Source organism: Cavia porcellus, unplaced genomic scaffold (genome assembly GCF_034190915.1).
Source record: "Cavia porcellus strain 051 isolate PalLab524CR breed Dunkin Hartley unplaced genomic scaffold, mCavPor4.1 scaffold_1, whole genome shotgun sequence".
Taxonomy (NCBI): Eukaryota; Metazoa; Chordata; class Mammalia; order Rodentia; family Caviidae; genus Cavia; species Cavia porcellus.
The window spans coordinates 238,666,371-238,689,439 of NW_026947484.1; the positions used below are offsets into that span (position 1 = coordinate 238,666,371).

At 39.5% G+C, this 23,069-nt stretch overlaps 1 long non-coding RNA gene across 1 annotated transcript; it reads left to right on the forward strand.

Annotated features, from left to right (window-relative positions):
• The first annotated feature begins 17,832 nt into the window (after positions 1-17,832).
• On the forward strand, positions 17,833-22,584 carry LOC134474781 (uncharacterized). The gene is made up of 2 exons (XR_010045632.1): positions 17,833-18,862; positions 21,017-22,584. It is a non-coding gene; the product is annotated as an uncharacterized LOC134474781 (long non-coding RNA).
• Positions 22,585-23,069: the final 485 nt, after the last annotated feature.

Consider the following 23,069-nt stretch of genomic DNA (forward strand, 5'->3'; position numbering starts at 1 on the left):
AGACTATGGCACATCAGAGGCTTGCTATCACTGTTTCCTCCCAAGTTTTGTTCTGTTCGTCCCAGTTCATCTAGAATGAAAGTTTCTACCTAGAGAGGAACTGACTGGAACTTAATTTACAGCAGCAACGTGGAGGAAACCTCCCCGGCAGAACTGAACCCCAGATGTGTTGGAGATTTCTGTTTTCTACCTTGTCCAAGTCAGGTGCGCCCTCTGCCTTCCTGGATTCAGGGAAACGGGGCTCACAAAGTGTGAAAACACCAGGGGATGCTGCCCCACGTGGTTACATTAGAATAGAAAATAATTTTCCAGATGGCAGACAGACAACATCCATTAGCCTGCCAAGACGTTTGTCTCTGACTTGTGCTTTATTTTTATTGACCCCTGTGTTACAGATCTCTCCTTGAAATCCACAAAACTTTTCTTGTGGTGTTACTGGGTTCATATGTTGATGACACAACCAATGGACCTATCAAGAATAAATACACCGCACTCTGCTGAATAAATACTCATTTTTGGATATAATCAGCTACCCCACAGCAGGTGTTCAACTAATATGTGATTCTTTCCCTTTTTGCAAACTTCTGCTTACACATATTTTCCTTAATAAAAGATCATGGTTTCTAAGTTTTGCCAAAATCAATCAGCAGAAATAATCGTTCTGCTACTTTGCAGTCTTTCTCAATTGTTCATACCATGTGTATTAAGAAAGTTAGAAGGCTGAAGATTTTTTCCCATCACCAAACACTTGGTCCAAGTAAGTCTCCAACTTGCTAATTAATCAAATGTTAGTAAGTTAGAATCCTTCATTCTGACAAAGTGAGTCTTAAACACCTTTGACACAAATATACAATGTGTAGTGTTAAGTGCTTCCTAGAAGTCACCTGCATGTCACCATTGCTTTTCCTCTTGCTCCTGGGCATCCTGAGCACTGCACAACTGTACGCCATCACTCTGTGCAGCAAGCAGTTAGCAGCACACCTGTGACGATGTCTGCCAGGCACATGAGCTGCTTCCCTGATTTGCTCCCATCTAGAGATGTTCGTAATGTGAGGTCCACTCTTACCTATGGAAGTTTGCAACTCAAGTGTTCCTAAATCAGGGATTTAGATGGCTGTCAGTCGTATTAATTGATGCAATGATTCCCTATGTTAAGTATTCAAGAATTCTTGCTATATGACCTCAATTTTTAGTGTCATAAATAAAATTGTGATTCATTTATCACATATTCCAAGCTAATGAGAATAATGACCAACAGAAAGTATCTAAAGCACACACAGTGGTGCTGGCCAAGTTCCAGGCGAAGCCCAGCCCTATGACAAGAATAGTCTCACATCCTGAAAAGCCATCCTCAAACCACGCAGGCAAAGAGATTGTCTTTATTTTTTAATTCAAGCATCATTACTCTCTCACTTTTTATTCACTCCTGAGTATAAAATATGAAATAGAATGCCTTTGTCAAAAGGTTCATATTTGTCTAGATATAGGTAACAGAGTATACCCTGATAAAACTTAGCTATTAAATTACTTATATTAAATATAGTATACGAGTGATATAATATTCACATTTTTGAAATGTCCAGGAAAATATTTTTTTCTCACAAAATGTCTGCTAGTAAAGTACATAATAGGCACCTTTATGAGCTTTTCTCTGTAGTCAAAATAAATATATGAACAAAAGTGCTAAAATCCTCTGCATAGTCACATGTGAGAGAATGTGACATAAAACATAACGAATGCTGTGTCAACATTAAATTTAAATCTCACTGCTAATGCTGATGTAGAGAGCTGAATCTTTTTCATAATCTGTAGGTCAAAGCCCATAATGGTTAAAGTCAAAACAATTTATCAAAGCAAAATTAAAGGAAGTAAGTCCAGAAGGTTTGCATTCAAGATTTATAATACAGAAAATAACATCTTTGTGGAAATAGAATCAAATCATACTTGTATTTTAGTACCAGCTCTGTTTTAAGATTTCTCAGCTTGCAGCTAATTCATTGCAAATGATTTTTAATGCAAGGAATATGTCTATTTTTAGATCTTCCCATCAAACTACACTGAGACTTCATACTGGGAAAATGATTATTAAAATTATATATATATATATATATATATATATATATATGTATAAAACCTAAATTTATTAATTTCAGTACAGTTCCTAATGGTAATGTTTTGTCTGTGTTTAGCGTTCTTCCATTTAAGCAAGAATGTGTGTGCTTTCTCTCATTATGAAAATTGGCATGTATGCCATTTTTATGGCCTTACCCAAGGCTTTCTTGCTTTAAAGGGCAAGTGTCTTTGGACAGTCTCTGAATTAATTTTTTTTAAAAAAAATCATTCCTCACAAGTACCAGGAAGCTGGATGAGTGGTGCGGCAGCCTGGGGAAGCTTTGGAGAAGCTGGGATTTTATTCTTGGCAACAAGAGAAAGGCATGCGAAGTCACTGTTTTCATGTAAAAATACAAACAACGGCAGCGTAACCAGTGTTCTTTCTAGGAAGCTCGGTCATGATAGAATAATTGAGGGCTATAGCACCAGATTGAACTATGATTCCTGTTCCCGCCAGAAAATGTTATGATTGAGCTTTTAAGCTTAACATCAATAACACAGATGCATGGGATGTGAATTCCTCAGAATAGATTATAGGGCAGGGACAAGAAAAACATTCTATTTGGAGGTCAAATGAGTCATGAGTAATGGACATCTGGAACTCACAACAGCTTTGAATCACAGAGTCCAGAATGTGTAGTCTCTTAATGGCTTCCTTGGTCTTTCTTTCTGCATATGCTTGTTATTCAACCTAGAAGCCAGAGAGATTCCTTAAAGCAAAAATGAGTGCACCTCGCTGACCTGCTCATGGGTCATCACGAGTGGCTTCTTCTGAGTCTTCCCAAGACCATCATTTTATTTTCCATCTTATATCGCTCTCTGTCTGACCAAATTGCCTCCTCAAAAAGTGTCTCCCTAGGTGGTCTCACAGCAAATGCTCCTCTCTGTTAACTCAGCGTGTTTTTCCCAGTCTGTTTCAGTAACGAATATGTTAGTCTTTATGTGTTTGCTTGAATGAAGACAAAGACTTTCTCCTTCTTCCTCACTGTATATTCTCAGTACCCAGAATGAAAGCACACTCACATTATGGACAATGAATAAATATTTACTAAATCGAGCTTCAGAACAGACTAGTCAGAAGATATAAAGCTTATTATGGTCAAAATCAATCTAAAGTTGTACTGAGCTTATGCATGCTAGGACTTGGTGGTTATTAAAGAATGTTTGCACTTTATTAGACTGGTCTGGACTAAGGAAAGAAGAAAATCCTGTAAATTTTTCTTTTCCCGTGACATTATTTTCCATAAGACCCTGTCTTTAAAAAAATCTCAAGTATTTGATAACCAAAACTATCTCAAAAGCTTGGAATGGTTCTGTCCACTGGCTGTGGCTGCACATTGCTGGCATCTCAAAATGATGTATCAGAGTTTTCGGCCCTTTATAGCGGTCATACATAAACATTCTATTAAGTAGCAACAGATGGGGAAGGATATTTGAATCTGCAAAGAACTAGGCAAGAAAAACTGAAAACATACATTGCAAATTTTCCAAATATCCTATTAAAATAATGCAAACAATGAAAATCCCGATAAACTATACAGCAGAGATCCCCAACAAATCTTTCATAGTGATGGAAAAACCTTCCATGCTGTGCTGTGGCACACAATAACCACCAACCACATAGAGCTACTGAAAATTTGAAATGTGACTGGTATAATTAAGAAATGAATTTTATGTTGGAATGTTGGAATTGTAACAGACCATGGAGCCGTCAGGGTTAGACGCTGACTGGCATTTTGGAGACTTAGATAGCCGTGTTAGTCTACAACAGGGAAAAAGAGGGTGGGATTATAGGGTTCCTTAGGAGTGTGTTTACATTTTCAGCAGTACATGTGTGATTAATTATGCTATTCTTATTTTATGTCTAGACTGATCTAGAAATTAGAAAGCACCTACGACCCTAGGGACAGCATTGTATGAGGTCTGGGAAAGGAAAGAAAGAAATGTTGAACTTTAATACACTGGACTAGGAGCCCCTCACGTCTGAATATATTTTTTCGTTTTTGTATTTTTATTGTTGCATTTTCAGCATCTAAAAACTAGGCACTTAATAGATATTTGCTTTATTAGTTAATGCAATGGCTTGATATTTGATGCAGTGTTAATCAGGATCTAAAATGTCCCCCAAGGACACACGTGTTGAGAGCAGGAGCTTTTGAATGGGATCCATACTCAGCAGCGGATTAGTGCATTCACAAGTCCATGCTGAACGGCAGTGAGGAGGGGAAGCTGGGGGGAAGAAGTGGGACACTCGGGGGGTGACTTGCAAAGGAGAACTCCTGTCCTTACCTTCTCTTCCCTGCTTCCTGGGTTCTGTGACTTGAGTAGCTCTCAGCAGCCAGCTCCTTCACAGTGCTATGCCTGTCTTGGACCAGGTGACCACTGATGCAACCTTCTGAAGCTATAAACCAAAATAGACTTCTCCTCCTTTAATTGTCAGGAATTTTGTTACAGCAGCGGAAAGTGACAAATACAGAAAACTGACTCTGAAGACAGGGTCCTGTAGGACTAGACACAATCAGTAAGGCAGGTTGTGGTAGGACGTGCACCCCAAAGTCTTGGACAGCCCCCCCCCCCCCGCCCCACCGATGGTCTTGCTGGTTGAGGCCCACATGGCCTTTTTGTTTTTTTGGAATCCTTCTGTTCACTGCCTATGGCGTCTTTTTTACCACACTCCTGGCATCTTGAAATTCCTGGGGCTCCACTGAATTCTTTGTGTTTAACTTACAACATGACCTTCTTGGGCCTTCTTTGAACTCACAACTCTTATATTCTACAGGCCTGCAAAGGTCACTCTGGATGGGTGGATGACAGAAAGCCTGAGCAGCAGGCAGGGCCCCTTGTTCCACCTCTCTGAGTGCCTAGATGGCTGGAGCTAAGGAAACAGTTCTCTGGTAGCCCTGAGTGAGCAGTGTACCTGGGGCTGCCTTCTCAGGGAAAAGCACCCGAAGGAGTTTGTGCTTCACACACCTGAACCTTGAGTATGCAGGGCCTGACCAACTCCTGGGATTCCCTCAAGAAATCTTTCCTTTGCTGAGGTGTGATGCTCTCACCCTCTCTGTAACGACATTAATCTCTGTAGAGCTGCACCCTCAACCCCAGATTCGTGGGGAGCTTTGTTTCTCACCAAACTACACTGTCCTGATGTCTTTGTTTCTGCTTGTTGTTTCTGATTCTCATTGTAATTTTGGCTGAAAAAAAGACAATAGTGGCCGTGCCACAGACTCAACACAGATTCCCCTGAAATTTACCTGTCTAGGTTAATGAGTCCACTACTTGAAATTCAATCTCATAAAAAGTCCTAGGACATGGGAAGATGCAGAAAAATCCTTTACCAGGATGGAACACCCATGGACTCTTACTCCGTGACCACCAGCATCCTCATTCCCATCTAAAACTTCATAGCCCTGGCCTTCACTAGGCACACCCCGGTCAGCATTCTGGGCCTCTGAGCACCAGCCACACCAGGAAAACTGGTGCCAGGAGTGAGGCTGTTGCTGTGACTGTGCCTGACCCTGTGGTCCGCAGCATTTGGAACTTTTTTGGGGTGAACTTAAAGATTTTTGGACAATTGGCTAGAGAAGCCTTAGAGTGCTGTGCACAGTGCTTGGTGGGCAATACTGAATTAAGAAAGCTACGGCAGGAGCAAGGCCAGCCCGAGGGAAAAGCGATGTGGATTACAGCTAGTAAGGCCTAGAGGTAGGGCTGTGTGAGCAGTTAGGAACCCTCGTCTCAGTGTGCTCTGCACTGGCCTCTGCTCTCAGGGCTATAGGATTTAGTGTTTTCCCTTGATCCAATCCCTTTCTATTCCCCTATCACTCTCTCATAGGAAGAGAATATTAGTGCTGTTGTTTAACCTTCTAAGTAGTTGTCACTTTTATTTCTATAGGGACGCACAGATAAGATTTCACTTTGAATCTCAGCAGAAACTTTAAATTTTGACTTTTGAGCTCTGCTGAATTGTTATGACTTCAAGAACTCAGAAAGATGGGTGCATTTTGCAGAGTGATGTCAACATGAGCCTTTTGGGAGCGAGGAACAGAATGTTAGGTGTTATATCTAAAACACTCCCCCCAGATTCTCATGCTATCGTCATCAATATATGAATCCACTGAGGTCCAGAAGGGAGTGAGCCTGGTGGGTCTCGGGGGCAGTGAGTGGGGGGAACATAATCTCTCCCCTACCTCTTCCACCCTTTCTCAGCCACCATAACCTTCTGCCACGCCCGTTCTACCCTGGAGCCAGCCAATTACCTTTCCTCTTTAATTTGAGGGTTGTGTATTTTTCCCAGGACTGAAAGAGACTAGTAATTGCATACTGATGATTTGATGGAGAAGGAATGTGAAAATCTGTGGAAAAATTTTATTGACTCTATAGAAACTTAGACCTGGAAAACAGGTGGCAAATTTCCCTCTGGGGAAACATTGTCTTGGTTATTTTAGGATTTTATTATTGTTTCTAGAGAGAAAGAACAGTCATTTCTGTTGCCATTTGCAGCCTGGGGAAAATGTGACAATCTTGACAGGATTGGTGAAGGAGGAACTTGAGGCGGGCCAGCTTTTGAAAGAGTGACAGGCTTCCTTACCTACTTTAGAGAAGTGTTGGGAGAACTTGTAAATATTTGGTCATTCAGTGCTCACGAAATGCTTGTTAAACACCCCTAGAGGCTGTCACAGAAGTTGCTTATTTGAATATTTAGCCCAGGTAGCTCTTGTCACCAGAAAAGCAAACACTCGCTGTGGAAAGGTCATTTATACATGTTGATGGTTTTTGTGCTTGGTTTCATTTTCCTTGACTTTAAAAGGAGTGAGTGTTGATTAAAAGGAGAAATATTTGAAAGGAGAAATGCTTAGTGAAGGAAAGGAGCAGAGACTTTAAAGCAGTTATATAATTATATGTTTACCTATACACATATTCTGTAATGCTTGATTCCATGTCTGTAAGCGCTCATATAACCAATGCATGCGCTTTTAATGTGTTGTCTTTTTCAAGAATTTGTTCTGAGTGTTTACATTTGTATCTATTGAATAAAACAAAAATGTTTATGCTTCCCTCTCCGCTGTCATGTATGGTGATGACAGTAGATTCCTTTACGGTGTGATCTGTAGTTGATGCAGGTGAGTTTACCACACGAATACTGAGTGTTTTGCCAGTCTTTAATGTTAGTAATTTGAGTTGTCATTTTCTGCACCATGATAAATGCCAATACAATAATCATCATATTCAGCCATCTTTCTCCTTTTTAAATGCTTTAGATAGAATATTTAAACCTAAGTTGTAGGACCAAAGGTTAAATTGCTGTTAAAGTATTTGCTACATTTTAGAAACCATTTTTTAAAAAATAAGGTCACCAAGTGCATACTGCCTTTAGGATTGTATAAAACTGTTTATAAAATTCATTCCCTCTAGTAGTGAACTAATTTTTTAAAATGTATTTGGATGTAATGAGTGGGAAAATCAATGTCCCTTTGGTTTGCAAGGCTGATTTCCTGCCATGCTCTCTTCCCAGCACGTCTTCTGGCCTTTGCATATTGTGCATACTGAGTCCGCATTTTTGTATTGAAATATTTTACCAAAGTGCTTCTTCTGAAAGTTTTAAAAGTTGAAAAGATATGAGGCAGTAATATCTTAATTTTGTATTTGCTCCTAGGTTCACCTTTGTTTTTAACTTATAATGTAAGTATTGTGTGTTTAATACAATGACTTTGCATGCCATTTTTATTTGATTTACTTTATCTTTAAAATTAAATTATCTTTAATTACCCAATAAACTTTCTCTCTAAAAGATATTGACAAACAAAGGCAAAGTAGAAATCTTTCTTGAGCTTTATTTGATCTCCTTTTCCATGTCCCCAATAAATCTTAGCATCTTTTAATTTATCATTGCAGAAATGACCAGATATTTAAATATCTAAATGTTACACGTAAAGGTACCTATTTTCTTATTTTGCATTTTAATATTAGTGGGATCTCACTTCTATTTTACAGCTTATATTTTAATTAATTTTGAACCTTGAATATGTTTTCTATGATTTATACTGTGAAAAAACTATGCTTTACACATATAACTGTATCACATTTCCACAGTGAGCATGTTTGCTGGGAACTTTAAGGGTTCCGATTATTTTAAAAATAGCTCTTTAAAATATGGGACATACATTAATTACATAAGAAAAATTTAACTTTATTGTTCTCTTATATACTTAACTATTCTATCAACAACATAGCCTAAGTAATTGTTAGTTCTTTTTTGGTATGGGTTGTTTTCTTTATCATAGACTGTAATGAATTCTGTGTTGTAGTTTAAGAGTGGAATGTTGAATTAATATGTGTTCTGATTCTTGCATTAATTTAATTTTTTTAGTGGTTGCAATTTTATAATTTCATAACCATAAATCTTGGGTAATTTTTGCCCCTCAGTGTCATAAAATTATAAAACTAACTATACTGTCTTACAACTAAACTTTCAAATCATATTTTCAACCACCCAGTCCTGTGCGAAACAATGAAATAATCTAATTAAAGATGATTGATATTAACTTCATGCTCCATCTCAATAAAATTATTGATATCTAAGGGGGGCGTTCTTCCTTATAATGGTTGATAGCTCTGTCTAATGATATATCTCATGATATTTTTGGTGCCTACCATTTTTTATTTTGCTTTTTACTTAATTTCCAAAGCTCTTCATGATTCTTATCTAATCCTTCCATGCATTTTATATTTTGTTGGGTCATATAGTCTGTTTCTCACTTTATCTTCAAATTTTTTATTGCTGATACATTAGTACCTCACAATATTGTGAATTATGTTTAAATTAATTATCTTGAGATTTCACAGAAGAAATTGATGCTCACTGATGCGTGTCTTATTATTAATAGTCAAAGAGCTTTGTTTCAGGTCTCCTTGTCTTAGGCAAAGTGTTAGAACAATATGAGTTAGATATAGGGGGACTAAGAGATTTTTAACATAATCTAAAGAATGCCTTCAGTATTTCCTAATACCTGTGATGTCTACAATGTCTGAGAATTAAAAACATGTAAGTTTAGAATACATGCTATTTTAAAACAAAAGTACATATATTCATGCTCATTTCTAAAATAATTTCCTGGTATCAATAATACAATAATCCTATTGCACATTCTGGAGTATTGCACATTCTTAAACTGGTATAAGATTTGTAAATAGTTAGAATTTTTGAAACGGTATTGAAAATTTTTATTGGTCTACAATTATTATAAATTTTGATTTGCCTTTTAGGATGATGTTAACCTCAAAAAATAGTAATCTGTATATTCTGAGTACTAAAATCTATAACATAACATTGGAATAGCTTTCAAAATTAAACCCCTAAATCTTGTCTTCGATTAGTTTTTGTTCTTTTCAGTATTTGACGTTTTCATTACTACGATTTCTTGAATCACTTTCCTTCGTTAACAATTTGCATAAATATAGATTTTTCAAGTTTCTCTAATTCATTAGGATAGATTTTTACATGAAATTCCTCATATTTTTACTGTCCATATTATCTTTTTACTATAAGTCTATGTATTTAGGACCCTGCTCTTTTTTAAAAACTAAAACAGCTATTTTTCTAGTTAATTCATTATATAACATTATTTGATAGAATCAATTCTTGGATTTATTTTTCACATGTCCTATTTCGAATGTATCAAATCAGTTAATTTCAGTATTTTTCTTCCTCTGTTAACTTTGGGTTTGCTGCATTCTTTCATAGAAGTGGAGGCTTATATATTTATGATGTTACTTTTTGATGAGTAATGAAAGCATTTAGTGCTGTGCATGTGCCTCTGAGCATAGCTTTGGAAATAGTCTAGAAATTTCTATAAAAAAGAACTCCTGCATTTGCTGCCTAGTAACTTCAATTTTGTTTCCTGATTCATTTAAAATGTGTTTATGCTTGTAACTGTACTTTTCTTAATTTTGTCCTTTAAACAAAGTCATTAATACTCTCCAGTAATGTGTCTTAGTGACATTGAGACAGGGTACCTTGTTTGATATTTTTCAAAATTTTGCAAAATTTACTGATTTATTTGTGGTTTAAAAATTGATTCTAAAATTAAATATGTTATTTTTTATTTTAAAAATTGTGTGTATAGAATGTCTCTATAAATAATTTTAGCTACACCTTCTTAACTTTTATGATCTGTTTAAAAGAGCCAAATTTTAAAATGTTTTACTTTTTTGCAAATTTTAGCAGTTGATTTTTTAAATAACAACTACACATTCATCAGAAATTAGAGTATTTCTCACCACATAGCCTTTATTCACAACAGGCTCTGCTTTACATCTCTGAGAAAACAGGATTTTGTGCACATCTTCATGGCTTGGTGATTAATACTTTTCAGTGAAAATTTTCTGGCTTTATCAAATAGAATCAGAAAGCTAAAAAGTTGGTGAGTTAACTCTCATTGCTTGACAGTGTTTTATGATTTTTTTTCTTTCAAAATGCTTTCAAATGTTTTGGCCATCTTTTCCCTTGCTGTGTACAGTATTTTAAAACATTAATTGATTTTTAGGTTGGTGTATTTTGTTTTGTTTTTGTTTTTTGGTACTAGGGATGGAGCTCACCATTTCGTGCTTTCCAGGCAGGTGCTTATGTCACTGAGCTAAATCCCTGGCCCAACCATAGTTATTTTGACCAAAAAATTTAAAATGTTTAAAATAGAACTGGTAGTAAAAATTTGGTACTCCTAGTATTAATTTGTAAAATCCTAAATCTCTTTTTAGCACTTAAGACTAGACCTTTTATATCATGGATTTCTAATACTCATTTATTATCTTCAATTTTTTCCTGGCTGGAACTATTAATATTTCTTGAATTAAAAGTGTGAGATCATAGCATTTTTTCTTGGGTATCTAGAAGAAGGTATTTTATTAGGTACATATTTATTTTGTTGAAGCCTCTCTCCTTAAATTTCTGTACACATTGCTCTAGGGGTTTTTATTTGTTTGTCTCTGTGATGTTTGTTTTGGCATTACTTCAGATAGCAGAAATTTAAGAGCTTCTTCTGTGTGCATTTAAAAATATTCCCTTATAACACCTGAATTTTTTATTTTTTTATTCCAAAGAGAAAAATGCCTTTTTCAAACCTGTAGATCCAATGTGTTTCAGTTCAGATGACTTTTTTCTACCTACTACCTTATCATTTCTATCTCTCTGCACATTTCTATTTTCATAGGTTGAATTTCATGTCCTCTATATATAATATATGCTTTCTGGCCATTTTTATGTTTCCACTTTTCTTGAGAATGGGTAGAAAGTCTTTTAATCATAGTGCATATTCCAGTTTCCTCCCGGATCACTTCTGATAATCAATACCTGTGGCTTTTTCTATCAACTGTCATTTAAAATTTCTCAGTCCAAGGATTACTGACCTTATGACATGCAGGTTACTGCTGAAGTGATCTCTCTTGTGCATTGTGTACTATTTAGCTGTCTCTCTTAGCCTGTAAATTACTAGAGACTTTCAGTTGGTTCAAGAATGTCCTAGTGCATTGGACCTAATATTCCTGGTGTGGGTATGCAAGATCACCTGTGGTTGATGAGCTCTTCTTGAGAGTCTATTTCTTTCCAGTACAGGCGATCAAACCATGGTTTTGCACATTAGGCAAGCATTCTGTTACTGAGCTACACCTGCATTCAGAGTCTAAAGATATCTTTGCATAGTACTATTTTTATATCAACCTTCAGATGTTTGGACTTTCTGTGATGCACTGCTCTTATTGGGTTGATGGCACAACTAGTTGCTTTCTTTGCTTTTGCCAATTTGGTGTGCATTTCTCAGTCCACCATGTGCATTTCATTTCAGTGATGGGAAGGATCCATGTTCAGTTGGTAATCCTTCTTAATGAGTAATGTGGAAAGCAAAACAGGCACTTCAGGAATTACCTGGAGAAATAAACTCCTGCTTAATGATTAAGAAGAAAGGGGATAATGTACTGTATATCCCACAATGGAGTGCTTCACTTTTCAGACCACAGTGTACCCTCGGTCATATCAGTGGAGCTGCAGATTATCCAGTCTCTATCTCCACCCTCAGTCTCCGCCATCTTTTTCTCTCTGCCACACTTGGGTCTTCTTTTCATCATTTCTCTCCTTGTGTATGCAGTGATAGCAGAAGCATTACAGTACTGTTTCATACATGAAGAAAAGTGAACCCTATTCAAGGACCCTTTGGATAACCATCATGTGAATCAATTTAAATATTGTAACACCTTGGTGTAGAAACTGCATTCTTATTTTACAGACAAGAAAATTAACACTCAGAAAACTAAAATGCACAAGCTAGTAAGTGGTTAATCTGGGATTTATCTCAGATTCGTCTAACACTGGATAATGCCTCTAGATCTTATTTTGCATCATGACTTCTGCAGGTCCAGCTCTAGCTACCCAGAGGTGAACGTGCAGAGAATAAGGTGAGCTACTTAATTTTCTACATAAATAGCTTCCTTGTGCTCAGTCAAGGGCTAAGCAGTACAATGAACCAAGGCTGCTGTGACCGTTTCCCAGATGGATATATACTTTAAAGTTGGTGGTGGCACGTACACAGGTATGGTCCTTTTTCAGTCCAAACTACTCTCACCATGAGTGAATATCTACCTCTTACATTGGCCTAAATTCTCTTTCAACCTAAATCCCAGCTTTTACATGGTTTTCAAACTTTTACATAACAACAGTTGTAGATTTGGGGGAATTTTAATAAGGCTATATTTGTCACTGAGAGCATGAATGTTAAAATTTTCATTAGTAATTTGTAATTTTTGGAAAATTAATGTTTTTATAGACTGATAAAAATATCTGTGAGCCTTAAGGGTGCATATCACTTTTATATTTTGAAGGCATCAAATTAAATTTGTATCAAATGTTATATTTTCATAAAGTATTAAACACTTAAAAGAAGATTAAAACAGTGTAGGAGTATTATTCTTAAACAGGCTTGGAAAATTCCAGAGTCTCAGAGCAACACAGTGTGTTGTCAGAGGGCAGTGCTTGTATCCTATAAATACATACGAGAACATGAAGATTTTTCTATTTCTCATCCTCTGACTGAATGACATTTTCACTTGAAAATATCTTTATTTTTAATAAGATACTCACCTTGTACAAATAATTCTCCAGCTTTGCATCGATGCAGTACATATATTTTTCTAGGGAGCAAACTCTTTCACAAAATGGTCATAAAGGAAGCTCCCTATATGAGATAAAGGGGAAGGGAGGACCAGCTGAGTTCCGTTGCTGGGAAACGAGTTGCTCATTCTGGGACATGAGGTTAAAGCCAGGGCACTCCTCCACACCTGGCTTAGCACTGGGAACCCACATAGGAAGCCACACTGCCCATCTTCAGAAACTGTGCTGTCCCATTCCGTCTCCAGAGCGTCTGACGCCCATGTTCTTCTTTGTTGCCAGTGAAATTGGCTTTCTGCAGAGGAGAAACAGCACAACTCGGTTTCTGGATTATAATTTGTCTAAATCAGTTTTAAATGACCTATGACATATTTCTATCTGGCACCTGTGGGGAAATCACTAAAAATCATTTCCGGCCAGATGCAGCCTTCCTGCTTCTGATGGAATACAGTGTAATTCCCTTCCTCCTCCCTCCCTCTCCTGCTAGGAAGCCCAGCGTCAGCAAAGCTAGGCTGTGTTCATGAGGCACAAAAAAGAGGACCGCTGGCCCTAGGAAGGCATGGCGGGAGCACCGCTTTTACCCTGCAAAACTAAGAAACACACAAATCTCTTAACCACGGTCCTTGCACGCGAGTCCTATCAGAGTCACAGTATTTGCAGCCACGCACGTTCCTGTTGTGTGTAGTTCACCATATGTCACCTCTGTTCACTGTCCAGTGTGGGGGAATTATTCCAACATACCACAGAGAAGCATTAAGATATACGGAAATCTGAGGATACCAGTAGCTATTTTGTAGGATAGAAAATACACATGGCAACTTGAGCTGTTCTGAAGCATCTTTCCCTCACCAAAGCTCCCAAGCACTGATTTCTAAGACATACATTTGATTCTCATTGTGCATGGTCATTCATGTTTTCTTTTTGTATGGAATCCTACCTACCCTGATCTAGTAAGTGCAGAAACAGTGCTCCTGGGGGAGATATCTGCATGTTCTTGTGAATTAGAATCCTAAAACTCACAGTGAGTCCCAGAGGTCCAGCAGTTTTATGTGGCTGCCCAGCTCCCCTCAGCTGGCACTGGATGAGAATGTTCATCTGACTTCTGACCCATGGTGGCTCCCTGCAAAATACAGCACACCCTCCACCCTCACCACCCTGTGATCATCTCTGTTTAAAGGTGGGAACAAGAAAACCAAGATTTTCTTTCGTGGATGTCAGCTGGAAGCACAGTGAGTGAGCAGGAGTTAAAAACTTTTGGTGTGTTTCTCATGTCTGTGAATGGCTGCAATCCATGAAAACTGATTTTTGTAGGTACAAATAAATCTTAATAAGAAAGAAAAGTGCAAACATGGAATTCCCAAGTGATGTGAATCCACTGTGATTTGATTTGTTCTTGTCCCAGAAAAATGCATCTCACTATACCCATTTGACTGTTTCTGCTGGCAGCTTTTCCCATCAAGTAGAAGCTTCCTTCCATCTTCTAATTATCTTCATGACTTCTTGCGTTTCCTCTTCATCTGTGTATCCTGTTTCTGCCTCTGTGAGCACGGGTGCTCGTGCACATACGTGCAGATGCTTTCTCATAGCGGTCATCCACCCACATCCTCCAGGCATTAACATGCCACGTAATTGCTCCCTGGCCAATACACAAAGTGGCACATCACGGGAGAGGCACTGCCCTCTTCATTCAGTCCACTAGAAGTGAAATGCCACAGTGGTAGCCCAGAGTCGATGGGCAGTGTGGGTCAAGAGTCACTTTAACTGGACCAGGAGCATCTGTTTTCAGGGTGATGAAATGTCCCACCGTTAGCTCATATGATGCTTGCACCCCTAATTTGGTTAAGCATTAAGTAACTGTGAACTTGGGCTGGGTCAGCTTCTGCTATGTGGGTTATACCTCAATAAATCTATTGATTAAAAACAACAACCAGCTGCACCAGTGCCGGATTGCATAGGAACAGAGGGAGGAAATTGGGAAAGGAACTGGATTATTAGATTCTGCATTCTATCAGAAGCAGGGAAAATATTTTGCCAAAGGTGATTCTCAGTGAGAAACACGTTATGCGGCCCTTTAAAACTACACTTCCACGGGCTTGAAGAATGATGTGGCGGGGGGGACATGTCCTCCTGGTCAGGGCTTTACACTTGCTGAGGGTTTTCCATGTACGTTTACCACATTCCGCTGTGGATTTATTATGGACCTGTGACAAGAAACCCATAAAACCCCGTGAGCTGGCGTCAGTTGGAAATGTCTATTAACTTGTCAGCAAATGAGAAGGGTGAAGAGTTTGCATCGCTACAGATGAATAGGAACAGGTGCGGCATGTCTGCAAGATCGCTAATTAAAACTACTGAGAACTCATATTTAGTTTACATGAAAAAGAGTTTTATACATGTTTGAAAACTGTATGGAAATACAGCTTTTAAACATTTGACTGTACAGTCAAGCTTTACTTCTGCTTCATATCACTTCATGAATGAAACCCCCAGTAGGACATTTCTCACTTTTAGATTAACACACTGGTGTGGTTTATATTCCACAGACCCACATAGCAAATGTTAGCTGTATTTATTACCACGAGGGTCCGAGCGAGTTTAGCAGTGAACATGTTTTCAATTTGTACCATTTACACTTGACTCCAAATAGTGATGCTGATCCATCTTAATGCATAGTCTCATGGTTATCAATCTGAGGTTTTTATCTTCTAAATTCTGTATTTTTTCTTGTTGTTTTAGCAGATGGAAGTTGAAATAATGTGTGTGGAAAGAAAAATGGACAAGTAGATAGACCACGTTACACATTCTTGAAGAGTCTGAATCTAAGTGAAGGGAATATTTGAAGAACTTACGAAATTTTAAACAAGCCATGAGCCCTACCTGTTCTTCAGAGAGTTGATCGCTTGAGGACTAGCTCAAATGCCACTCCTTCCACAAAGCATCCCAAGGTCTCTCCGGTTGGGATCAATATTTCCTTCTTCCCTCTTCAGACACTCCCAGTGTACCACCCGTATGTCGTCTGATGAGCAGGAGGAGGTGTGGAGGAGCAGTGAGTGATGGACAGCACGGGGCTGTGACGAGTTTGGGTCCTGAGTCTGAGTCCACATATGCATGGTGAATCTTAGTCTTTGCAGCTGTGTGGCCTCAGGAACAATTCTTTACCTTCCTTTCTGTAAAATTGAGATGATAATAGTACTTTCCTTTCTTCACTGTGTTGCAAAGATTTAGTGAGAGAAGCAAGTGAACATGACAGAAAGTGTAGGGAACGATTGCTCCAGAGCGATGACAGCTGACACTATTTATCAGGACCGGGTAGCCCAGTAAAACTCATTCGGAAAGGGAAAATTAGGTTTGAGCCTTAATTCTTTTAATTGGTAGCCCTGTGGCCTAGGGAAATCAGGTAACTGTTTGAGCATCCATTCCTTCATCTATTATGTCACCTGGATCAAATAGGGGTGATCAGGATCAAATGTATTTGTGTGCACAGGCATGTTTTATAAGTGAGAGGAGCTGTTTAAAAGTGAAACATCATTTGAAGGCAGCTGAGTGGGATAAAGACAGTCTATAATTTGTAGTCAGTCATACCTGGATTTAAGTTATCACACTGCCATTCTCTAACTTTGTGGCCTGAGTGAGTACAGTACTGGCCTTTGTGCATGAGTGTTCTGGTGTTAGGATTGTTATTATGAGTGTTAAATGATTTTTAGGTATTAGATCTGCCACTGAATGCATAGAAAAAAATCAAACTATACTTACAATTATATTCCTTATCACAGGGCATTTTGGTATATTTATCTCAGCCTTCCTTTGATCCTTAAAGATCCTCAAATGAATGCATGGGAAGGCTGCTTTTTCCAGTCTTTTGTTTGCTGGATAAATATCAGGGGTGCAGCTTACCTTCTAGGATTGAGGCAGAGAACTGATAGATTCTGGGGTCAGTTTCATTTGTCATACTTCAGGTTCTGTATAGGAACAAAATCTATCAATAAATGCAGAAATACTCGGGCAATTTCTGACAGTGTATTGCACAGAGGAAGTTCCCTATCAGCACAGAAATGATGTGTTTCCTTAGGTTGCCCACTAGCTGGCTCTGCACGGATCAAGGCAGCAATAAGGAGACAGCTCCCTCCTCTGCAGTGGTACCCCTTGAAGAAACGATCATTTCTGCATCCCAGCTGCCTTACTCCAGTATACCAACTAGTTTGCCAGCTTTCAGAAGTTCTCAGGTTTAGGCTGGCAAATTACTCTTCCCTCTTGTCCTCAGCCTCAGTGGTTGCGAAGTAATAAAGGGCACAGAGCCAGCCTTGCTTTAAGTGGTTCCTACTATGCTAGCTGGATTCTGTCCTGCATATCCCAGGCTTAGGAAAGAGCAGAGAGTGTGGAAAGAGAGATCATGAGACAGGGAACTAGGTTTTAAGAATAAGGGAAATGAAGTGAGTCATATGTCAATCACAAAAATATTTAGTTCCCTCACATAATTGTCATGACAACGGGCAGCCACTGAGCTGGTTTGACTGGCAGTGGAATACTCCTGGGCCCAGCACGAAGTAGCTACTCCAGGTAGTACTGTGAAACTGAAGATCGCTTTTGCTTGTCTTTCTGACAGATGTCCCAGAGTTACTGATTCGAAAGTCTTTCCCATACTAGATCTGCCAGTTCCCCATAGCTCCTGGCCCAGCGCTCAGCAAAACTACGGAACAAAGCGGGGAAAATGTAAATATAGCAGAAAGTATTTAACCATAGCAGCTGTGTATGCCGACATCCCGATTAAAGCCAATTTAATCGCTGGCTGATAGAAACAGAACGCAAAATGAAGAGGGGTATGAAAAGAAAAGAAAAAAAAAAAAAAAGCAATAAGAGAAAGGTCAAGAAAAACCACCATACTTAGAGTACGCTCGTATTGTGCAATCGATTTTCATAAACTCACATCTCTCTGGGGGAAGTGGCCTGAGCCATTTCAGTCTTGTTCATCTGTGCCCAGAGGAAGAAGCATTAGAGACACCCTGGATGCACCTTCTTGAACAGTTGGCCAAACTCAGGGATAATCAGCATTAAGCATTAGTCTGTGCCGCTCTAGCTCTCCTTGCTGTCAGTCTTAAGGCAGAAGGAAGCTGGAGTCTGAGTGGTACTGCACAAAGCCAAAAGAGCTTCCGCAGCTTGCAGCTCACTCATGCAGGGTGCAGCGCAGACTTCAGGTGCTCCAGGAAGCCATCTGCAGCTCTCCAGGCAATGAAGCCGGGCTGCGAATGCGGTGCTTTCTGGCTGCTGGAAAGACCACTGAGGAAGTCATTCTCAAAGCACTTCCTGCAAAATTGCCTCCATCCATCCCATCTGGTATGTTCTAGTGACAGAGAGCTGAGTGCATTGTCTCCACAACTGAAGGAAAGGCTGCCAGTGTGTCCTGCAGAGAGGCACAGAGGTGAGCAGAGCCATGAGGACTGGTGTTTTCCGAATGAAGCCCGGCCTCACACCCATCGCTCCAGAGCAGGCTGTGCCTGGGACACAGAGGGCTCAGGAACAGGTCTGAGCTCTGAGAGGGTGAGCAGGAGTGCTCTCGGGTCTCCCAGGGGAGGAGAAGCTGACCACCAGGGAGCTGCGTTTGAGGTATGCAAACCCTAGACCAAACTCTAATGGATGAAATGCAGTAGGGCTGAGATGCAATAGAAATCTCAAAGATATATCAAAACAATGTATTAATGCCTCAGAGAATGTGAAAAATAAATAGCAAGGTGCTGAGAAGAGAGAAAGGGAAGCAGGCAAAGGCCACCGGTGGGGGTGGAGGGTGGGTCTCATCCTACAGGACGAGTCCTGGGGGAGGAGCCTTCAGCTGCCTGCCCACTGTTTATCAAGGCTCACAGAGGAACAAAGGCTCAATGTGCCCTTTGTGTGTTTTTTCATCATTTTGTGTGTGTTCTGATGGAAGCAAAGCCTCCGTGTGGCACACTGACAGTGCCCTTTGCCCTCCTTTTATCTGGTCTGCTTCCTAGACTTGCCGTTATTTCTCTGGTCCCACGTGTTGGGTACCTTTCATCTTTTCTCAGAAATGATTACCTTCAGGCCTGCTACGTGCAAAGCTATGACACAGCACATAACCTCGGAGCCCTTTCACGTGAACCTCCTTGAAAAATCCATTTTAATACGAGACAGAGACCGACTGGATTAATGTTTTTCATGTGTTAGTATCACAAGGAAGAGTAGAAAGCAGCTCAAGGGTACTTACCTCTGAGGCCCGGGGGAAAGAAGAAGGAGAAATCTGAGAGAGCAATGTGCAATCACTAGAGAATTAGATTCAGGTACTTTCAAGGAATAAACATCAATTTTTTGTCAGTAAATTATTTGCATATAACCTGCTCTTAATGCTGACTTAAGATACATACAACAACAACAACAAAGACCTCCTTTGGTAATGACACCAAGAGTTATAATCACGGGCTGGAAAAGGACATAAATATACCAAAAATCAAAACCATTATAGTTGGAAAAAGCTTTGTATTTTTCTTTTGTATAACCAAAGAAAAATTGTTAGAGGGTTTTTTAACAACTAGTAGTTGAGGAAAGGTGGGAGACAGATATTTTCCAGGATGTGAGTTTTAATACATATTTGATTGTACTGAGATATCTGTATTTGGATACGTAAACGTGAGAAGTCTGTGCAGTCATTGGGGTAAGATTTGTGTGGGTAACTGACAAACCACTCAGTCTCCAGTCAAAGCTCTTGTTTATGCATTCATACAATGATTCTTAAAGCCCAGTTGGGTCCCCTGAGGCTAACTACACCTCAGAATTAGCCTAGAGAAGATTGAAAACATGCCTGCCCTTCCTATCTTGCAGAAAATTATTACTTAGAGAATGTAATGGTCAGTGACCTGTACTTGGGAAAATGACTGGAATAGACGTTCAACCTCTAAGCTCCATGAAGAGAATCTCTTCTCTAGCAACAGCAAAATGTGGGAGGCTTGCAGTCACGGCAGGAAAGTTCGCTGTTCCCTACATGGGACAGCAGAATCTAGAGACCATATCTGTTTTGGAGTTTAATAATTTAAAATGGAATCCATACCTTATGTTCATTCTGTCTCACTAAAACATACAATCTCTCTGTGCTCACCTCATAGTGCTGACCACTATAAAACAGCTTTATGATATCAAGCATAGCTTAGATGGTACAGTACAGCTGTGCACAACCTTAGCTCAAAACCTATTTCCAGAATCCCCCAACTACCCAAGTTTCCAGGCTTCTCGAAGCATCCTTGATTGAGTCGCAGAATGCCCTACGCACCCCTGTTGAGTGTGCATGTGTTCTGGCCTCTTCAAGATCTCACCCCAGGTAAAACCTATTGTAGAAAATACTTTAGAGAAGGTCCGAGGGATGGCCAAATCTGAGCTGGTCTTCCGAGGATACACACACTGATCATCAGAGAACACCAGGCACCGTGCATGGAGCTCAGTTTTTTCCCTTGAGTACATCTGTGAGTAGAAAGCATTTTTGCAAAAGAAGCTTAGACCTGGCCATCATAATGCTCATGTGTAAATCCTGCCCTGCCTCTCATCAGCTGTGTGACCCTGCACAATTTCCTTCCCGTCTCTGTACCTCAGTTTTCTTTTCTCCCAAACGAAGGTAACAATGGTGTGCATCTTCTAAGCATTTAGAATGAGCACTCAGTAAGCTAGAGTTGTCAGTATTTTAGCTGAAATTAAGCCATTCAGCATTCTTTAGGTAGCAAACTCATGCTATTTTTCTTATGAACTTGCGTTTTCCAGCAGACCAATGAATCCAGTGACACTTGAAGGAACCTCAAAGATGACCTCCCTTCCAGAGACGCTGAATGAAAACCTTTATCAGCCTATAAAGAAACACTCTCTCTTTGTACTCTGCCTTCAAATATTGCTGCACTACCTGGCTCGAAACTCAGAGAATCTGAATGAAGGCATTTTTTTCTCTCACTCAAGCTCTCTCTTTCTCTCACTGTTCAAACTATCACGCAGAATTTCTTAAGAGACTTTTCCCCCTCCATATAACAGTCTCTTTTTTTATGTTTCCCAATTTTAAATTTAAAAGACTACCTGTACTGGGAATTGTTCAGTGATGCTGATTTATGAGACTTATGCAAAAAAAAGGACAGTCTTACCAATGTAAGTATCTATTTGGCAAGGCGGCCGTGATTTATAAAAAGGCGGGCTGGTGACACTCGTATAAAGGTAACTTTCATGTGGAAAGTATAAAGGCAAAAGGAAAACCAGTTGAATGAAAAACTCTTTTGCTATTTTAAGGCAAGTATAATTGCTACTCTAGCTTTAACTCAAAATCCACCCTGTGGCGAGCGTGCCTCCTGGTTCCTTTGCTTGGTCTCTGAAGCCCAGTGTTAGGTTAAGTTTGCCTGTCTTTTCTAATCATTTCTGTGGGCCTGTGATCCATGAACTTCTTTAATATTCATTAAAGCTCTTTACATTTTGTACATTTTTCCACCTTGATGACCTAATGGGGAAATGATATATGGTATCAAGCTTCTGATATTTTTCCTGGAAGAGCATATTCTACATTTTTAAGGATGCCTTATATGAAAAGTCAACTTAGAAAAATTATCCTTTTTACTGTGTTTTGGGCTCAGATCCAATTCTCTAGCTTGGATCACCATTAGTCTAGCTTTTACACAGAAGCTCTGCATGCTTTCTCTCAAGGGAGTGGTCATCTCACAGTGATGTTGCTGGAGCTTCTGGGCTCTTTCTGGAGCCACAGGGCAGTGTTCCACACACAGGACTAGCCGCAGCTCATACCATTCCCTGAGAAAGTCCAGGCTGCCAGGCAGGTTGGTCTCATAGCAAGCTGCTAGTGGTGAGTCAGAATGGCCTTTCCCTGAATGCAGCACATCAGACTCGGTGCATGGATGTACATGGGTCACCTCAGGGAGTTTATTCTTGAATTTTCCTCAGGAAAGTTTAGTTACAGCTGCTAAGCCAGCAGTTCCAGTTAACAACGTTATTTCTCACTCCTGCCGCACGCTCTCAGTGGTCAGCAGGAGCTGATGTGCCACTCTCGCCCCTGGGGCTGCGTTAATGAACTGAATTCTAGGTGGACCCTGGCCAGTTTTATGACAGAACCAGAAGGATTTGTGATTAACTATGAAAATTTCTACTTAGAAGTGACACATGTCACTCTCCTCAATTTTCTCCAGCAGAAACAACATGCTTAGAAAGGGTAATCGTTTTCTAAGGAGGAGCACTATTGTGAAGGGATGTGGAATATTTCTATGACAGAAAACTTCAACTTCTGAAAAGTGATCCCTCATATTGTGTTGAAAACTCAAAAAAATAAAAAAAGGGTATAAAATTATGACTATAATATCCTAAACTTGATTGGTGGGGTAAAGGTGTCTTTGTGAGAAACCAAACAAGGAAAATTCATTTGCAATGACTGACAATACTCGAAATTCCTGGGAAGAAGGAGGAAAGTGATCATACCTAATTCCACATCTTTATTAGTCCACAGGGCGAGAATTTTGGCAAAGCAAGGAAGGGATAATGACCATTTCAAAAATAGCTTTCCTCTGAGGATCCTCCGCTCATAGCTTCAGTGGGTGGTGACAGACATCCATAAAATAGGAGTCTGAACTCTGCTTAAAATGAACTCTTCACCAGCTTGAGGATCAAAGAAAATAACATGATGTCTCTCTCAGACGGAGAGGTCAGAGAGAGAGATGATCAGGAGAAGGATGGGGCAATGTTTTACAGGAAACACTGGGCATTTCCCAGTGAGTGGAAATTTCTTCTTTTCCAAGAAGGAAAAGCAGCAATATAGATCATGTGAACATAAATT